Raw genomic sequence first — 20,915 nt, 5'->3', positions numbered from 1 at the left:
GGCTTCTAGCTTTGTGTGGGACTTATTCTATTAGTCCATCTATACTGACCTCCATCAGGTTGCAAATTGAATATAATTTTTTTCTGCATCTACCTCTGAAAAAATATTTGGCCTTCTAGCAGTGTGTGGGACTTGCTCTATTAGTCCATCTATACTGACCTCCATCAGGTTTCAATTTGAATCTAATTTTTTTCTGCATCTACCTCTGAAAAAATATTTGGGCTTCTAGCAGTGTGTGAGACTTGTTCTATTAGTCCATCTATACTGACCTCCATCAGGTTGCAAATTCAAAATAATTCTTTGTCTGCATCTAGCTCTGAAAAAATATTTGGCCTTCTAGCAGTATGTGGGACTTGGTCTATTAGTCCATCTATACTGACCTCCATCAGGTTGCAAACTGAATATAATTTTTTTCTGCATCTAGCTCTGAAAAAATATTTGGGCTTCTAGCAGTGTGTGGGACTTGTTCTATTAGTCCATCTATACTGACTTCCATCAGGTTGCAAATTAAAAATAATTTTTTGTCTGCATCTAGCTCTAAAAAAATATTTGGGCTTCTAGCAGTGTGTGGGACTTGTTCTATTAGTCCATCTATACTTACCTCCATCAAGTTGCAAATTAAAAATAATTTTTTGTCTGCATCTAGCTCTAAAAAAATATTTGGCCTTCTAGCAGTGTGTGGGACTTTCTCTATTACTCCATCTATACTGACCTCCATCAGGTTGCAAATGAAAAATATTTTTTTGTTGGCATCTAGCTCTGAAAAAATATTTGGGCTTCTAGCTTTGTGTGGGACTTGTTCTATTAGTCCATCTATACTGACCTCCATCAGGTTGCAAAGTGAATATAATATTTTTCTGCATCTAGCTCTGAAAAAATATTTGGCCTTCTAGCAGTGTGTGCGACTTGTTCTATTAGTCCATCTATACTGACCTCCATCAGGTTGCAAATTGAATATAATTTTTTTCTGCATCTAGCTCTGAAAAAATATTTGGGCTTCTAGCAGTGTGTGGGACTTGTTCTATTAGTCCATCTATACTGACCTCCATCAGGTTGCAAATTGAATATAATTTTTTGTCTGCATCTTGATCTGAAAAAATATTTGGCCTTCTAGCAGTGTGTGGGACTTGTTCTATTAGTCCGTCTATACTGACCTCCATCAGGTTGCAAATTGAATATAATTTTTTCTGCATCTAGCTCTGAAAAAATATTTGGCCTTCTAGCAGTGTGTGGGACTTGTTCTATTAGTCCATCTATACTGACCTCCATCAGGTTGCAAATTCAAAATAATTTTTTGTCTGCATCTAGCTCTAAAAAAATATTTGGCCTTCTAGCAGTGTGTGGGACTTTCTCTATTACTCCATCTATACTGACCTCCATCAGGTTGCAAATGAAAAATATTTTTTTGTTGGCATCTAGCTCTGAAAAAATATTTGGGCTTCTAGCTTTGTGTGGGACTTGTTCTATTAGTCCATCTATACTGACCTCCATCAGGTTGCAAACTGAATATAATATTTTTCTGCATCTAGCTCTGAAAAAATATTTGGCCTTCTAGCAGTGTGTGGGACTTGTTCTATTAGTCCATCTATACTGACCTCCATCAGGTTGCAAATTGAATATAATTTTTTTCTGCATCTAGCTCTGAAAAAATATTTGGGCTTCTAGCAGTGTGTGGGACTTGTTCTATTAGTCCATCTATACTGACCTCCATCAGGTTGCAAATTGAATATAATTTTTTGTCTGCATCTTGATCTGAAAAAATATTTGGCCTTCTAGCAGTGTGTGGGACTTGTTCTATTAGTCCGTCTATACTGACCTCCATCAGGTTGCAAATTGAATATAATTTTTTCTGCATCTAGCTCTGAAAAAATATTTGGCCTTCTAGCAGTGTGTGGGACTTGTTCTATTAGTCCATCTATACTGACCTCCATCAGGTTGCAAATTCAAAATAATTTTTTGTCTGCATCTAGCTCTAAAAAAATATTTGGCCTTCTAGCAGTGTGTGGGACTTTCTCTATTACTCCATCTATACTGACCTCCATCAGGTTACAAATTAAAAATATTTTTTGTCTGCATCTAGCTCTGAAAAAATATTTGGGCTTCTAGCTTTGTGTGGGACTTGTTCTATTAGTCCATCTATACTGACCTCCATCAGGTTGCAAACTGAATATAATATTTTTCTGCATCTAGCTCTAAAAAAATATTTGGCCTTCTAGCAGTGTGTTGGACTTGTTCTATTAGTCCATCTATACTGACCTCCATCAGGTTGCAAATTGAATATAATTTTTTTCTGCATCTAGCTCTGAAAAAATATTTGGGCTTCTAGCAGTGTGTGGGACTTGTTCTATTAGTCCATCTATACTGACCTCCATCAGGTTGCAAATTGAATCTAATTTTTTTCTGCATCTAGCTCTGAAAAAATATCTGGCCTTCTAGCAGTGTGTGGGACTTGGTCTATTAGTCCATCTACACTGACCTCCATCAGGTTTCAATTTGAATCTAATTTTTTTCTGCGCCTAGCTCTGAAAAAATATTTGGGGTTCTAGCTGTGTGTGGGACTTGTTCTATTAGTCCATCTATACTGACCTCCATCAGGTTGCAAATTAAAAATAATTTTTTGTCTGCATCTAGCTCTGAAGAAATATTTAGCCTTCTAGCAGTGTGTGGGACTTGCTCTATTAGTCCATCTATACTGACCTCCATCAGGTTGCAAACTGAATATAATTTTTTGCTGCATCTACCTCTGAAAAAATATTTGGGCTTCTAGCAGTGTGTGGGACTTGTTCTATTTGTCCATCTATACTGACCTCCATCAGGTTGTAAACTGAATATAATTTTTTTCTGCATCTACCTCTGAAAAAATATTTATGCTTCTAGCAGTGTGTGGGACTTGTTCTATTAGTCCATCTATACTGACCTCCATCAGGTTGCAAATTCAAAATATTTCTTCGTCTGCATCTAGCTCTGAAAAAATATTTGGCCTTCTAGCAGTATGTGGGACTTGGTCTATTAGTCAATCTATTCTGACCTCCATCAGGTTGCAAACTGAATCTAATTTTTTTCTGCATCTAGCTCTGAAAAAATATTTGGGCTTCTAGCAGTGTGTGGGACTTGTTCTATTAGTCCATCTATACTGACTTCCATCAGGTTGCAAATTAAAAATAATTTTTTGTCTGCATCTAGCTCTAAAAAAATATTTGGGCTTCTAGCAGTGTGTGGGACTTGTTCTATTAGTCCATCTATACTGACCTCCATCAGGTTGCAAATTCAAAATAATTTTTTGTCTGCATCTAGCTCTAAAAAAATATTTGGCCTTCTGGCAGTGTGTGGGACTTTCTCTATTACTCCATCTATACTGACCTCCATCAGGTTGCAAATTAAAAATATTTTTTGGTCGGCATCTAGCTCTGAAAAAATATTTGGGCTTCTAGCTTTGTGTGGGACTTGTTCTATTAGTCCATCTATACTGACCTCCATCAGGTTGCAAACTGAATATAATATTTTTCTGCATCTAGCTCCGAAAAAATATTTGGGCTTCTAGCTTTGTGTGGGACTTGTTCTATTAGTCCATCTATACTGACCTCCATCAGGTTGCAAATTGAATATAATTTTTTTCTGCATCTACCTCTGAAAAAATATTTGGCCTTCTAGCAGTGTGTGGGACTTGCTCTATTAGTCCATCTATACTGACCTCCATCAGGTTTCAATTTGAATCTAATTTTTTTCTGCATCTACCTCTGAAAAAATATTTGGGCTTCTAGCAGTGTGTGAGACTTGTTCTATTAGTCCATCTATACTGACCTCCATCAGGTTGCAAATTCAAAATAATTCTTTGTCTGCATCTAGCTCTGAAAAAATATTTGGCCTTCTAGCAGTATGTGGGACTTGGTCTATTAGTCCATCTATACTGACCTCCATCAGGTTGCAAACTGAATTTAATTTTTTTCTGCATCTAGCTCTGAAAAAATATTTGGGCTTCTAGCAGTGTGTGGGACTTGTTCTATTAGTCCATCTATACTGACTTCCATCAGGTTGCAAATTAAAAATATTTTTTTGTCTGCATCTAGCTCTAAAAAAATATTTGGGCTTCTAGCAGTGTGTGGGACTTGTTCTATTAGTCCATCTATACTTACCTCCATCAAGTTGCAAATTAAAAATAATTTTTTGTCTGCATCTAGCTCTAAAAAAATATTTGGCCTTCTAGCAGTGTGTGGGACTTTCTCTATTACTCCATCTATACTGACCTCCATCAGGTTGCAAATTAAAAATATTTTTTTGTTGGCATCTAGCTCTGAAAAAATATTTGGGCTTCTAGCTTTGTGTGGGACTTGTTCTATTAGTCCATCTATACTGACCTCCATCAGGTTGCAAACTGAATATAATATTTTTCTGCATCTAGCTCTGAAAAAATATTTGGCCTTCTAGCAGTGTGTGGGACTTGTTCTATTAGTCCATCTATACTGACCTCCATCAGGTTGCAAATTGAATATAATTTTTTTCTGCATCTAGCTCTGAAAAAATATTTGGGCTTCTAGCAGTGTGTGGGACTTGTTCTATTAGTCCATCTATACTGACCTCCATCAGGTTGCAAATTGAATATAATTTTTTGTCTGCATCTTGATCTGAAAAAATATTTGGCCTTCTAGCAGTGTGTGGGACTTGTTCTATTAGTCCGTCTATACTGACCTCCATCAGGTTGCAAATTGAATATAATTTTTTCTGCATCTAGCTCTGAAAAAATATTTGGCCTTCTAGCAGTGTGTGGGACTTGGTCTATTAGTCCATCTATACTGACCTCCATCAGGTTTCAATTTGAATCTAATTTTTTTCTGCATCTAGCTCTGAAAAAATATTTGGGGTTCTAGCTGTGTGTGGGACTTGTTCTATTAGTCCATCTATACTGACCTCCATCAGGTTGCAAATTAAAAATAATTTTTTGTCTGCATCTAGCTCTGAAAAAATATTTGGCCTTCTAGCAATGTGTGGGACTTGTTCTATTAGTCCATCTATACTGACCTCCATCAGGTTGCAAACTGAATATAATTTTTTTCTGCATCTACCTCTGAAAAAATATTTGGGCTTCTAGCAGTGTGTGGGACTTGTTGTATGAGTCCATCTACACTGACCTCCATCAAGTTGCAAACTGAATATAATTTTTTTCTGCATCTACCTCTGAAAAAATATTTGGGCTTCTAGCAGTGTGTGGAACTTGTTCTATTAGTCCATCTATACTGACCTCCATCAAGTTGCCATCTGAATATAATTTTTTTCTGCATCTACCTCTGAAAAAATATTTGGGCTTCTAGCAGTGTGTGGGACTTGTTCTATTAGTCCATCTATACTGACCTCCATCAGGTTGCAAATTCAAAATAATTCTTTGTCTGCATCTAGCTCTGAAAAAATATTTGGCCTTCTAGCAGTATCTGGGACTTGGTCTATTAGTCCATCTATACTGACCTCCATCAGGTTGCAAACTGAATATAATTTTTTTCTGCATCTAGCTCTGAAAAAATATTTGGGCTTCTAGCAGTGTGTGGGACTTGTTCTATTAGTCCATCTATACTGACCTCCATCAGGTTGAAAATTCAAAATAATTTTTTGTCTGCATCTAGCTCTAAAAAAATATTTGTTCTTCTAGCAGTGTGTGGGACTTTCTCTATTACTCCATCTATACTGACCTCCATCAGGTTGCAAATTAAAAATATTTTTTTGTCTGCATCTAGCTCTAAAAAAATATTTGGGCTTCTAGCTTTGTGTGGGACTTGTTCTATTAGTCCATCTATACTGACCTCCATCAGGTTGCAAATGCAAAATAATTTTTTGTCTGCATCTGGGTCTGAAAAAAATATTTGGCCTTCTAGCAGTGTGTGGGACTTGTTCTATTAGTCCATTTATACTGACCTCCATGAGGTTGCAAATTCAAAATATTTTTTATCTGCATCTAGCTCTGAAAAAATATTTGGCCTTCTAGTAATGTGTGGAACTTGGTCTATTAGTCCATCTATTCTGACCTCCATCAGGTTGCAAATTCAAAATAATTTTTTGTCTGCATCTAGCTCTGAAAAAATATTTGGGCTTCTAGCTGTGTGTGGGACTTGGTCTATTAGTCCATCTATACTGACCTCCATCAGGTGGCAAATTGAATATAATTTTTTTCTGCATCTAGCTCTGAAAAAATATTTGTCCTTCTAGTAGTGTGTGGGACTTGTTCTATTTGTCCATCTATACTGACCTCCATCAGGTTGCAAACTGAATATAATTTTTTTCTGCATTTACCTCTGAAAAAATATTTGGGCTTCTAGCAGTGTGTGGGACTTGTTCTATTAGTCCATCTATACTGACCTCCATCAGGTTGCAAACTGAATATAATTTTTTTCTGCATCTACCTCTGAAAAAATATTTGGGCTTCTAGCAGTGTGTGGGACTTGTTCTATTAGTCCATCTATACTGACCTCCATCAGGTTGCAAATTCAAAATAATTCTTCGTCTGCATATAGCTCTGAAAAAATATTTGGCCTTCTAGCAGTATGTGGGACTTGGTCTATTAGTCCATCTATACTGACCTCCATCAGGTTGCAAACTGAATCTAATTTTTTTCTGCATCTAGCTCTGAAAAAATATTTGGGCTTCTAGCAGTGTGTGGGACTTGTTCTATTAGTCCATCTATACTGACTTCCATCAGGTTGCAAATTAAAAATAATTTTTTGTCTGCATCTAGCTCTAAAAAAATATTTGGGCTTCTAGCAGTGTGTGGGACTTGTTCTATTAGTCCATCTATACTGACCTCCATCAGGTTGCAAATTCAAAATAATTTTTTGTCTGCATCTAGCTCTAAAAAAATATTTGGCCTTCTAGCAGTGTGTGGGACTTTCTCTATTACTCCATCTATACTGACCTCCATCAGGTTGCAAATTAAAAATATTTTTTTATCGGCATCTAGCTCTGAAAAAATATTTGGGCTTCTAGCTTTGTGTGGGACTTGTTCTATTAGTCCATCTATACTGACCTACATCAGGTTGCAAACTGAATATAATATTTTTCTGCATCTAGCTCTGAAAAAATATTTGGGCTTCTAGCTTTGTGTGGGACTTGTTCTATTAGTCCATCTATACTGACCTCCATCAGGTTGCAAATTGAATATAATTTTTTTCTGCATCTATCTCTGAAAAAATATTTGGCCTTCTAGCAGTGTGTGGGACTTGCTCTATTAGTCCATCTATACTGACCTCCATCAGGTTTCAATTTGAATCTAATTTTTTTCTGCATCTACCTCTGAAAAAATATTTGGGCTTCTAGCAGTGTGTGAGACTTGTTCTATTAGTCCATCTATACTGACCTCCATCAGGTTGCAAATTCAAAATAATTCTTTGTCTGCATCTAGCTCTGAAAAAATATTTGGCCTTCTAGCAGTATGTGGGACTTGGTCTATTAGTCCATCTATACTGACCTCCATCAGGTTGCAAACTGAATATAATTTTTTTCTGCATCTAGCTCTGAAAAAATATTTGGACTTCTAGCAGTGTGTGGGACTTGTTCTATTAGTCCATCTATACTGACTTCCATCAGGTTGCAAATTAAAAATATTTTTTTGTCTGCATCTAGCTCTAAAAAAATATTTGGGCTGCTAGCAGTGTGTGGGACTTGTTCTATTAGTCCATCTATACTTACCTCCATCAAGTTGCAAATTAAAAATAATTTTTTGTCTGCATCTAGCTCTAAAAAAATATTTGGCCTTCTAGCAGTGTGTGGGACTTTCTCTATTACTCCATCTATACTGACCTCCATCAGGTTGCAAATTAAAAATATTTTTTTGTCGGCATCTAGCTCTGAAAAAATATTTGGGCTTCTAGCAGTGTGTGGGACTTGTTCTATTAGTCCATCTATACTGACCTCCATCAGGTTGCAAACTGAATATAATATTTTTCTGCATCTAGCTCTGAAAAAATATTTGGCCTTCTAGTAGTGTGTGGGACTTGTTCTATTAGTCCATCTATACTGACCTCCATCAGGTTGCAAATGGAATATAATTTTTTTCTGCATCTAGCTCTGAAAAAATATTTGGGCTTCTAGCAGTGTGTGGGACTTGTTCTATTAGTCCATCTATACTGACCTCCATCAGGTTGCAAATTGAATTTAATTTTTTGTCTGCATCTTGATCTGAAAAAATATTTGGGCTTCTAGCAGTGTGTGAGACTTGTTCTATTAGTCCGTCTATACTGACCTCCATCAGGTTGCAAATTGAATATAATTTTTTCTGCATCTAGCTCTGAAAAAATATTTGGCCTTCTAGCAGTGTGTGGGACTTGTTCTATTAGTCCATCTATACTGACCTCCATCAGGTTGCAAATTCAAAATAATTTTTTGTCTGCATCTAGCTCTAAAAAAATATTTGGCCTTCTAGCAGTGTGTGGGACTTTCTCTATTACTCCATCTATACTGACCTCCATCAGGTTACAAATTAAAAATATTTTTTTGTCTGCATCTAGCTCTGAAAAAATATCTGGGCTTCTAGCTTTGTGTGGGACTTGTTCTATTAGTCCATCTATACTGACCTCCATCAGGTTGCAAACTGAATATAATATTTTTCTCCATCTAGCTCTGAAAAAATATTTGGCCTTCTAGCAGTGTGTCGGACTTCTTCTATTAGTCCATCTATGCTGACCTCCATCAGGTTGCAAGTTGAATATAATTTTTTTCTGCATCTAGCTCTGAAAAAATATTTGGGCTTCTAGCAGTGTGTGGGACTTATTCTATTAGTCCATCTATACTGACCTCCATCAGGTTGCAAATTGAATATAATTTTTTTCTGCATCTACCTCTGAAAAAATATTTGGCCTTCTAGCAGTGTGTGGGACTTGGTCTATTAGTCCATCAATACTGACCTCCATCAGGTTTCAATTTGAATCTAATTTTTTTCTGCATCTAGCTCTGAAAAAATATTTGGGGTTCTAGCTGTGTGTGGGACTTGTTCTATTAGTCCATCTATACTGACCTCCATCAGGTTGCAAATTAAAAATAATTTTTTGCCTGCATCTAGCTCTGAAAAAATATTTGGCCTTCTAGCAATGTGTGGGACTTGTTCTATTAGTCCATCTATACTGACCTCCATCAGGTTGCAAACTGAATATAATTTTTTTCTGCATCTACCTCTGAAAAAATATTTGGGCTTCTAGCAGTGTGTGGGACTTGTTGTATGAGTCCATCTACACTGACCTCCATCAAGTTGCAAACTGAATATAATTTTTTTCTGCATCTACCTCTGAAAAAATATTTGGGCTTCTAGCAGTGTGTGGAACTTGTTCTATTAGTCCATCTATACTGACCTCCATCAAGTTGCCATCTGAATATAATTTTTTTCTGCATCTACCTCTGAAAAAATATTTGGGCTTCTAGCAGTGTGTGGGACTTGTTCTATTAGTCCATCTATACTGACCTCCATCAGGTTGCAAATTCAAAATAATTCTTTGTCTGCATCTAGCTCTGAAAAAATATTTGGCCTTCTAGCAGTATGTGGGACTTGGTCTATTAGTCCATCTATACTGACCTCCATCAGGTTGCAAACTGAATATAATTTTTTTCTGCATCTAGCTCTGAAAAAATATTTGGGCTTCTAGCAGTGTGTGGGACTTGTTCTATTAGTCCATCTATACTGACTTCCATCAGGTTGCAAATTAAAAATAATTTTTTGTCTGCATCTAGCTCTAAAAAAATATCTGGGCTTCTAGCAGTGTGTGGGACTTGTTCTATTAGTCCATCTATACTGACCTCCATCAGGTTGAAAATTCAAAATAATTTTTTGTCTGCATCTAGCTCTAAAAAAATATTTGTTCTTCTAGCAGTGTGTGGGACTTTCTCTATTACTCCATCTATACTGACCTCCATCAGGTTGCAAATTAAAAATATTTTTTTGTCTGCATCTAGCTCTAAAAAAATATTTGGGCTTCTAGCTTTGTGTGGGACTTGTTCTATTAGTCCATCTATACTGACCTCCATCAGGTTGCAAACTGAATATAATATTTTTCTGCATCTAGCTCTGAAAAAATATTTGGCCTTCTAGCAGTGTGTGGGACTTGTTCTATTAGTCCATCTATACTGACCTGCATCAGGTTGCAAATTGAAGATAATTTTTTGTCTGCATCTAGCGCTGAAAAAATATTTGGCCTTCTAGCAGTGTGTGGGACTTGTTCTATTAGTCCGTCTATACTGACCTCCATCAGGTTGCAAATTGAATATAATTTTTTCTGCATCTAGCTCTGAAAAAATATTTGGCCTTCTAGCAGTGTGTGGGACTTGTTCTATTAGTCCATCTATACTGACCTCCATCAGGTTGCAAATGCAAAATAATTTTTTGTCTGCATCTGGGTCTGAAAAAAATATTTGGCCTTCTAGCAGTGTGTGGGACTTGTTCTATTAGTCCATTTATACTGACCTCCATGAGGTTGCAAATTCAAAATATTTTTTATCTGCATCTAGCTCTGAAAAAATATTTGGCCTTCTAGTAGTGTGTGGAACTTGGTCTATTAGTCCATCTATTCTGACCTCCATCAGGTTGCAAATTCAAAATAATTTTTTGTCTGCATCTAGCTCTGAAAAAATATTTGGGCTTCTAGCTGTGTGTGGGACTTGGTCTATTAGTCCATCTATACTGACCTCCATCAGGTGGCAAATTGAATATAATTTTTTTCTGCATCTAGCTCTGAAAAAATATTTGTCCTTCTAGTAGTGTGTGGGACTTGTTCTATTTGTCCATCTATACTGACCTCCATCAGGTTGCAAACTGAATATAATTTTTTTCTGCATTTACCTCTGAAAAAATATTTGGGCTTCTAGCAGTGTGTGGGACTTGTTCTATTAGTCCATCTATACTGACCTCCATCAGGTTGCAAACTGAATATAATTTTTTTCTGCATCTACCTCTGAAAAAATATTTGGGCTTCTAGCAGTGTGTGGGACTTGTTCTATTAGTCCATCTATACTGACCTCCATCAGGTTACAAATTCAAAATAATTCTTCGTCTGCATATAGCTCTGAAAAAATATTTGGCCTTCTAGCAGTATGTGGGACTTGGTCTATTAGTCCATCTATACTGACCTCCATCAGGTTGCAAACTGAATCTAATTTTTTTCTGCATCTAGCTCTGAAAAAATATTTGGGCTTCTAGCAGTGTGTGGGACTTGTTCTATTAATCCATCTATACTGACTTCCATCAGGTTGCAAATTAAAAATAATTTTTTGTCTGCATCTAGCTCTAAAAAAATATTTGGGCTTTTAGCAGTGTGTGGGACTTGTTCTATTAGTCCATCTATACTGACCTCCATCAGGTTGCAAATTCAAAATAATTTTTTGTCTGCATCTAGCTCTAAAAAAATATTTGGCCTTCTAGCAGTGTGTGGGACTTTCTCTATTACTCCATCTATACTGACCTCCATCAGGTTGCAAATTAAAAATATTTTTTTATCGGCATCTAGCTCTGAAAAAATATTTGGGCTTCTAGCTTTGTGTGGGACTTGTTCTATTAGTCAATCTATACTGACCTACATCAGGTTGCAAACTGAATATAATATTTTTCTGCATCTAGCTCTGAAAAAATATTTGGGCTTCTAGCTTTGTGTGGGACTTGTTCTATTAGTCCATCTATACTGACCTCCATCAGGTTGCAAATTGAATATAATTTTTTTCTGCATCTATCTCTGAAAAAATATTTGGCCTTCTAGCAGTGTGTGGGACTTGCTCTATTAGTCCATCTATACTGACCTCCATCAGGTTTCAATTTGAATCTAATTTTTTTCTGCATCTACCTCTGAAAAAATATTTGGGCTTCTAGCAGTGTGTGAGACTTGTTCTATTAGTCCATCTATACTGACCTCCATCAGGTTGCAAATTCAAAATAATTCTTTGTCTGCATCTAGCTCTGAAAAAATATTTGGCCTTCTAGCAGTATGTGGGACTTGGTCTATTAGTCCATCTATACTGACCTCCATCAGGTTGCAAACTGAATATAATTTTTTTCTGCATCTAGCTCTGAAAAAATATTTGGGCTTCTAGCAGTGTGTGGGACTTGTTCTATTAGTCCATCTATACTGACTTCCATCAGGTTGCAAATTAAAAATATTTTTTTGTCTGCATCTAGCTCTAAAAAAATATTTGGGCTGCTAGCAGTGTGTGGGACTTGTTCTATTAGTCCATCTATACTTACCTCCATCAAGTTGCAAATTAAAAATAATTTTTTGTCTGCATCTAGCTCTAAAAAAATATTTGGCCTTCTAGCAGTGTGTGGGACTTTCTCTATTACTCCATCTATACTGACCTCCATCAGGTTGCAAATTAAAAATATTTTTTTGTCGGCATCTAGCTCTGAAAAAATATTTGGGCTTCTAGCTTTGTGTGGGACTTGTTCCATTAGTCCATCTATACTGACCTCCATCAGGTTGCAAACTGAATATAATATTTTTCTGCATCTAGCTCTGAAAAAATATTTGGCCTTCTAGTAGTGTGTGGGACTTGTTCTATTAGTCCATCTATACTGACCTCCATCAGGTTGCAAATGGAATATAATTTTTTTCTGCATCTAGCTCTGAAAAAATATTTGGGCTTCTAGCAGTGTGTGGGACTTGTTCTATTAGTCCATCTATACTGACCTCCATCAGGTTGCAAATTGAATTTAATTTTTTGTCTGCATCTTGATCTGAAAAAATATTTGGGCTTCTAGCAGTGTGTGAGACTTGTTCTATTAGTCCGTCTATACTGACCTCCATCAGGTTGCAAATTGAATATAATTTTTTCTGCATCTAGCTCTGAAAAAATATTTGGCCTTCTAGCAGTGTGTGGGACTTGTTCTATTAGTCCATCTATACTGACCTCCATCAGGTTGCAAATTCAAAATAATTTTTTGTCTGCATCTAGCTCTAAAAAAATATTTGGCCTTCTAGCAGTGTGTGGGACTTTCTCTATTCCTCCATCTATACTGACCTCCATCAGGTTACAAATTAAAAATATTTTTTTGTCTGCATCTAGCTCTGAAAAAATATCTGGGCTTCTAGCTTTGTGTGGGACTTGTTCTATTAGTCCATCTATACTGACCTCCATCAGGTTGCAAACTGAATATAATATTTTTCTCCATCTAGCTCTGAAAAAATATTTGGCCTTCTAGCAGTGTTTCGGACTTCTTCTATTAGTCCATCTATGCTGACCTCCATCAGGTTGCAAGTTGAATATAATTTTTTTCTGCATCTAGCTCTGAAAAAATATTTGGGCTTCTAGCAGTGTGTGGGACTTATTCTATTAGTCCATCTATACTGACCTCCATCAGGTTGCAAATTGAATATAATTTTTTTCTGCATCTACCTCTGAAAAAATATTTGGCCTTCTAGCAGTGTGTGGGACTTGGTCTATTAGTCCATCAATACTGACCTCCATCAGGTTTCAATTTGAATCTAATTTTTTTCTGCATCTAGCTCTGAAAAAATATTTGGGGTTCTAGCTGTGTGTGGGACTTGTTCTATTAGTCCATCTATACTGACCTCCATCAGGTTGCAAATTAAAAATAATTTTTTGCCTGCATCTAGCTCTGAAAAAATATTTGGCCTTCTAGCAATGTGTGGGACTTGCTCTATTAGTCCATCTATACTGACCTCCATCAGGTTGCAAACTGAATATAATTTTTTTCTGCATCTACCTCTGAAAAAATATTTGGGCTTCTAGCAGTGTGTGGGACTGGTTGTATGAGTCCATGTACACTGACCTCCATCAAGTTGCAAAATGAATATAATTTTTTTCTGCATCTACCTCTGAAAAAATATTTGGGCTTCTAGCAGTGTGTGGGACTTGTTCTAATAGTCCATCTATACTGACCTCCATCAGGTTGCAAATTCAAAATAATTCTTTGTCTGCATCTAGCTCTGAAAAAATATTTGGCCTTCTAGCAGTATGTGGGACTTGGTCTATTAGTCCATCTATACTGACCTCCATCAGGTTGCAAACTGAATATAATTTTTTTCTGCATCTAGCTCTGAAAAAATATTTGGGCTTCTAGCAGTGTGTGGGACTTGTTCTATTAGTCCATCTATACTGACTTCCATCAGGTTGCAAATTAAAAATAATTTTTTGTCTGCATCTAGCTCTAAAAAAATATCTGGGCTTCTAGCAGTGTGTGGGACTTGTTCTATTAGTCCATCTATACTGACCTCCATCAGGTTGCAAATTCAAAATAATTTTTTGTCTGCATCTAGCTCTAAAAAAATATTTGTTCTTCTAGCAGTGTGTGGGACTTTCTCTATTACTCCATCTATACTGACCTCCATCAGGTTGCAAATTAAAAATATTTTTTTGTCTGCATCTAGCTCTAAAAAAATATTTGGGCTTCTAGCTTTGTGTGGGACTTGTTCTATTAGTCCATCTATACTGACCTCCATCAGGTTGCAAACTGAATATAATATTTTTCTGCATCTAGCTCTGAAAAAATATTTGGCCTTCTAGCAGTGTGTGGGACTTGTTCTATTAGTCCATCTATACTGACCTGCATCAGGTTGCAAATTGAAGATAATTTTTTGTCTGCATCTAGCGCTGAAAAAATATTTGGCCTTCTAGCAGTGTGTGGGACTTGTTCTATTAGTCCGCCTATACTGACCTCCATCAGGTTGCAAATTGAATATAATTTTTTCTGCATCTAGCTCTGAAAAAATATTTGGCCTTCTAGCAGTGTGTGGGACTTGTTCTATTAGTCCATCTATACTGACCTCCATCAGGTTGCAAATGCAAAATAATTTTTTGTCTGCATTTGGGTCTGAAAAAAATATTTGGCCTTCTAGCAGTGTGTGGGACTTGTTCTATTAGTCCATTTATACTGACCTCCATGAGGTTGCAAATTCAAAATATTTTTTATCTGCATCTAGCTCTGAAAAAATATTTGGCCTTCTAGTAGTGTGTGGAACTTGGTCTATTAGTCCATCTATTCTGACCTCCATCAGGTTGCAAATTCAAAATAATTTTTTGTCTGCATCTAGCTCTGAAAAAATATTTGGGCTTCTAGCTGTGTGTGGGACTTGGTCTATTAGTCCATCTATACTGACCTCCATCAGGTGGCAAATTGAATATAATTTTTTTCTGCATCTAGCTCTGAAAAAATATTTGTCCTTCTAGTAGTGTGTGGGACTTGTTCTACAAGTCCATCTATACTGACCTCCATCAGGGTGCAAATTAAAAATAATTTTTTGTCTGCATCTAGCTCTGAAAAAATATTTGGCCTTCTAGCAGTGTGTGGGACTTGTTCCATTAGTCCATCTATACTGACCTCCATCAGGTTGCAAATTAAAAATAATTTTTTGTCCGCATGTAGCTTTGAAAAAATATTTGGCCTTCTAGCAGTGTGTGGGACGGGTTTTATTAGTCCATCTATACTGACCTCCATCAGGTTGCAAATTAAAAATAATTTTTGTCTGCATCTACCTCTGAAAAAATATTTGGGCTTCTAGCAGTGTGTGGGACTTGTTCTATTAGTCCATCTATACTAACCTCCATCAGGTTGCAAATTGAATATTATTTTTTTCTGCATCTAGCTCTGAAAAAATATTTGGGCTTCTAGCAGTGTGTGGGACTTGTTCTATTAGTCCATCTATACTGACCTCCATCAGGTTGCAAATTAAAAATAATTTTTTGTCTGCTTCTAGCTCTAAAAAAATATTTGGGCTTCTAGCTGTGTGTGGGACTTGTTCTATTAGTCCATCTATATTGACCTCCATCAGGTTGCAAATTAAAAATAATTTTTTGTCTGCATCTAGCTCTGAAAAAATATTTGGCCTTCTAGCAGTGTGTGGGACTTGCTCTATTAGTCCATCTATACTGACCTCCATCAGGTTGCAAACCGAATATAATTTTTTTCTGCATCTACCTCTGAAAAAATATTTGGGCTTCTAGCAGTGTGTGGGACTTGTTCTATTTGTCCATCTATACTGACCTCCATCAGATTGCAAACTGAATATAATTTTTTTCTGCATCTACCTCTGAAAAAATATTTGGGCTTCTAGCAGTGTTTGGGACTTGTTCTATTAGTCCATCTATACTGACCTCCATCAGGTTGCAAATTCAAAATAATTCTTTGTCTGCATCTAGCTCTGAAAAAATATTTGGCCTTCTAGCAGTATGTGGGACTTGTTCTATTAGTCCATCTATACTGACCTCCATCAGGTTGCAAACTGAATATAATTTTTTTCTGCATCTAGCTCTGAAAAAATATTTGGGCTTCTAGCAGTGTGTGGGACTTGTTCTATTAGTCCATCTATACTGACTTCCATCAGGTTGCAAATTAAAAATAATTTTTTGTCTGCATCTAGCTCTAAAAAAATATTTGGGCTTCTAGCAGTGTGTGGGACTTGTTCTATTAGTCCATCTATACTGACCTCCATCAGGTTGCAAATTCAAAATAATTTTTTGTCTGCATCTAGCTCTGAAAAAATATTTGGGCTTCTAGCTTTGTGTGGGACTTGTTCTATTAGTCCATATATACTGACCTCCATCAGGTTGCAAACTGAATATAATATTTTTCTGCATCTAGCTCTGAAAAAATATTTGGCTTTCTAGAAGTGTGTGAGACTTGTTCTACTAGTCCATCTATACTGACCTCCATCAGGTTGCAAATTGAATATAATTTTTTTCTGCATCTAGCTCTGAAAAAATATTTGGGATTCTAGCAGTGTGTGGGACTTGTTCTATTAGTCCATCTATACTGAACTCCATCAGGTTGCAAATTGAATATAATTTTTTTCTGCATCCACCTCTGAAAAAATATTTGGCCTTCTAGCAGTGTGTGGGACTTGGTCTATTAGTCCATCTATACTGACCTCCATCAGGTTTCAATTTGAATCTAATTTTTTTCTGCATCTAGCTCTGAAAAAATATTTGGGGTTCTAGCTGTGTGTGGGACTTGTTCTATTAGTCCATCTATACTGACCTCCATCAGGTTGCAAATTAAAAATAATTTTTTGTCTACATCTAGCTCTGAAAAAATATTTGGCCTTCTAGCAGTGTGTGGGACTTGCTCTATTAGTCCATCTATACTGACCTCCATCAGGTTGCAAACTGAATATAATTTTTTTCTGCATCTACCTCTGAAAAAATATTTGGGCTTCTAGCAGTGTGTGGGACTTGTTCTATTAGTCCATCTATACTGACCTCCATCAGGTTGCAAACTAAATATAATTTTTTTCTGCATCTACCTCTGAAAAAATATTTGGGCTTCTAGCAGTGTGTGGGAATTGTTCTATTAGTCCATCTATACTGACCTCCATCAGGTTGCAAACTGAATATAATTTTTTTCTGCATCTACCTCTGAAAAAATATTTGGGCTTCTAGCAGTGTGTGGGACTTGTTCTATTAGTCCATCTATACTGACCTCCATCAGGTTGCAAATTTAAAATAATTTTTTGTCTGCATCTAGCTCTAAAAAAATATTTGGCCTTCTAGCAGTGTGTGGGACTTTCTCTATTACTCCATCTATACTGACCTCCATCAGGTTGCAAATTAAAAATATTTTTTTGTCTGCATCTAGCTCTGAAAAGATATTTGGGCTTCTAGCTTTGTGTGGGACTTGTTCTATTAGTCCATATATACTGACCTCCAACACGTTGCAAACTGAATATAATATTTTTCTGCATCTAGCTCTGAAAAAATATTTCGCCTTCTAGCAGTGTGTGGGACTTGTTCTATTAGTCCATCTATACTGACCTCCATCAGGTTGCAAATTGAATATAATTTTTTTCTGCATCTAGCTGTGAAAAAATATTTGGGCTTCTAGCAGTGTGTGGGACTTGTTCTATTAGTCCATCTATACTGACCTCCATCAGGTTGCAAATTGAATATAATTTTTTTCTGCATCCACCTCTGAAAAAATATTTGGCCTTCTAGCAGTGTGTGGGACTTGGTCTATTAGTCCATCTATACTGACCTCCATCAGGTTTCAATTTGAATCTAATTTTTTTCTGCATCTAGCTCTGAAAAAATATTTGGGGTTCTAGCTGTGTGTGGGACTTGTTCTATTAGTCCATCTATACTGACCTCCATCAGGTTGCAAATTAAAAATAATTTTTTGTCTACATCTAGCTCTGAAAAAATATTTGGCCTTCTAGCAGTGTGTGGGACTTGCTCTATTAGTCCATCTATACTGACCTCCATCAGGTTGCAAACTGAATATAATTTTTTTCTGCATCTACCTCTGAAAAAATATTTGGGCTTCTAGCAGTGTGTGGGACTTGTTGTATGAGTCCATCTACACTGACCTCCATCAAGTTGCAAAATGAATATAATTTTTTTCTGCATCTACCTCTGAAAAAATATTTGGGCTTCTAGCAGTGTGTGGGACTTGTTCTAATAGTCCATCTATACTGACCTCCATCAGGTTGCAAATTCAAAATAATTCTTTGTCTGCATCTAGCTCTGAAAAAATATTTGGCCTTCTAGCAGTATGTGGGACTTGGTCTATTAGTCCATCTATACTGACCTCCATCAGGTTGCAAACTGAATATAATTTTTTTCTGCATCTAGCTCTGAAAAAATATTTGGGCTTCTAGCAGTGTGTGGGACTTGTTCTATTAGTCCATCTATACTGACTTCCATCAGGTTGCAAATTAAAAATAATTTTTTGTCTGCATCTAGCTCTAAAAAAATATCTGGGCTTCTAGCAGTGTGTGGGACTTGTTCTATTAGTCCATCTATACTGACCTCCATCAGGTTGCAAATTCAAAATAATTTTTTGTCTGCATCTAGCTCTAAAAAAATATTTGTTCTTCTAGCAGTGTGTGGGACTTTCTCTATTACTCCATCTATACTGACCTCCATCAGGTTGCAAATTAAAAATATTTTTTTGTCTGCATCTAGCTCTAAAAAAATATTTGGGCTTCTAGCTTTGTGTGGGACTTGTTCTATTAGTCCATCTATACTGACCTCCATCAGGTTGCAAACTGAATATAATATTTTTCTGCATCTAGCTCTGAAAAAATATTTGGCCTTCTAGCAGTGTGTGGGACTTGTTCTATTAGTCCATCTATACTGACCTGCATCAGGTTGCAAATTGAAGATAATTGTTTGTCTGCATCTAGCGCTGAAAAAATATTTGGCCTTCTAGCAGTGTGTGGGACTTGTTCTATTAGTCCGCCTATACTGACCTCCATCAGGTTGCAAATTGAATATAATTTTTTCTGCATCTAGCTCTGAAAAAATATTTGGCCTTCTAGCAGTGTGTGGGACTTGTTCTATTAGTCCATCTATACTGACCTCCATCAGGTTGCAAATGCAAAATAATTTTTTGTCTGCATTTGGGTCTGAAAAAAATATTTGGCCTTCTAGCAGTGTGTGGGACTTGTTCTATTAGTCCATTTATACTGACCTCCATGAGGTTGCAAATTCAAAATATTTTTTATCTGCATCTAGCTCTGAAAAAATATTTGGCCTTCTAGTAGTGTGTGGAACTTGGTCTATTAGTCCATCTATTCTGACCTCCATCAGGTTGCAAATTCAAAATAATTTTTTGTCTGCATCTAGCTCTGAAAAAATATTTGGGCTTCTAGCTGTGTGTGGGACTTGGTCTATTAGTCCATCTATACTGACCTCCATCAGGTGGCAAATTGAATATAATTTTTTTCTGCATCTAGCTCTGAAAAAATATTTGTCCTTCTAGTAGTGTGTGGGACTTGTTCTACAAGTCCATCTATACTGACCTCCATCAGGGTGCAAATTAAAAATAATTTTTTGTCTGCATCTAGCTCTGAAAAAATATTTGGCCTTCTAGCAGTGTGTGGGACTTGTTCCATTAGTCCATCTATACTGACCTCCATCAGGTTGCAAATTAAAAATAATTTTTTGTCCGCATGTAGCTTTGAAAAAATATTTGGCCTTCTAGCAGTGTGTGGGACGGGTTTTATTAGTCCATCTATACTGACCTCCATCAGGTTGCAAATTAAAAATAATTTTTGTCTGCATCTACCTCTGAAAAAATATTTGGGCTTCTAGCAGTGTGTGGGACTTGTTCTATTAGTCCATCTATACTAACCTCCATCAGGTTGCAAATTGAATATTATTTTTTTCTGCATCTAGCTCTGAAAAAATATTTGGGCTTCTAGCAGTGTGTGGGACTTGTTCTATTAGTCCATCTATACTGACCTCCATCAGGTTGCAAATTAAAAATAATTTTTTGTCTGCTTCTAGCTCTAAAAAAATATTTGGGCTTCTAGCTGTGTGTGGGACTTGTTCTATTAGTCCATCTATATTGACCTCCATCAGGTTGCAAATTAAAAATAATTTTTTGTCTGCATCTAGCTCTGAAAAAATATTTGGCCTTCTAGCAGTGTGTGGGACTTGCTCTATTAGTCCATCTATACTGACCTCCATCAGGTTGCAAACCGAATATAATTTTTTTCTGCATCTACCTCTGAAAAAATATTTGGGCTTCTAGCAGTGTGTGGGACTTGTTCTATTTGTCCATCTATACTGACCTCCATCAGATTGCAAACTGAATATAATTTTTTTCTGCATCTACCTCTGAAAAAATATTTGGGCTTCTAGCAGTGTTTGGGACTTGTTCTATTAGTCCATCTATACTGACCTCCATCAGGTTGCAAATTCAAAATAATTCTTTGTCTGCATCTAGCTCTGAAAAAATATTTGGCCTTCTAGCAGTATGTGGGACTTGTTCTATTAGTCCATCTATACTGACCTCCATCAGGTTGCAAACTGAATATAATTTTTTTCTGCATCTAGCTCTGAAAAAATATTTGGGCTTCTAGCAGTGTGTGGGACTTGTTCTATTAGTCCATCTATACTGACTTCCATCAGGTTGCAAATTAAAAATAATTTTTTGTCTGCATCTAGCTCTAAAAAAATATTTGGGCTTCTAGCAGTGTGTGGGACTTGTTCTATTAGTCCATCTA

Source organism: Phyllobates terribilis, unplaced genomic scaffold (assembly GCF_046119375.1).
Source record: "Phyllobates terribilis strain yellow unplaced genomic scaffold, ASM4611937v1 Scaffold_178__1_contigs__length_3940740, whole genome shotgun sequence".
Classification (NCBI taxonomy): Eukaryota; Metazoa; Chordata; class Amphibia; order Anura; family Dendrobatidae; genus Phyllobates; species Phyllobates terribilis.
This window is presented reverse-complemented; position numbering follows the sequence as displayed.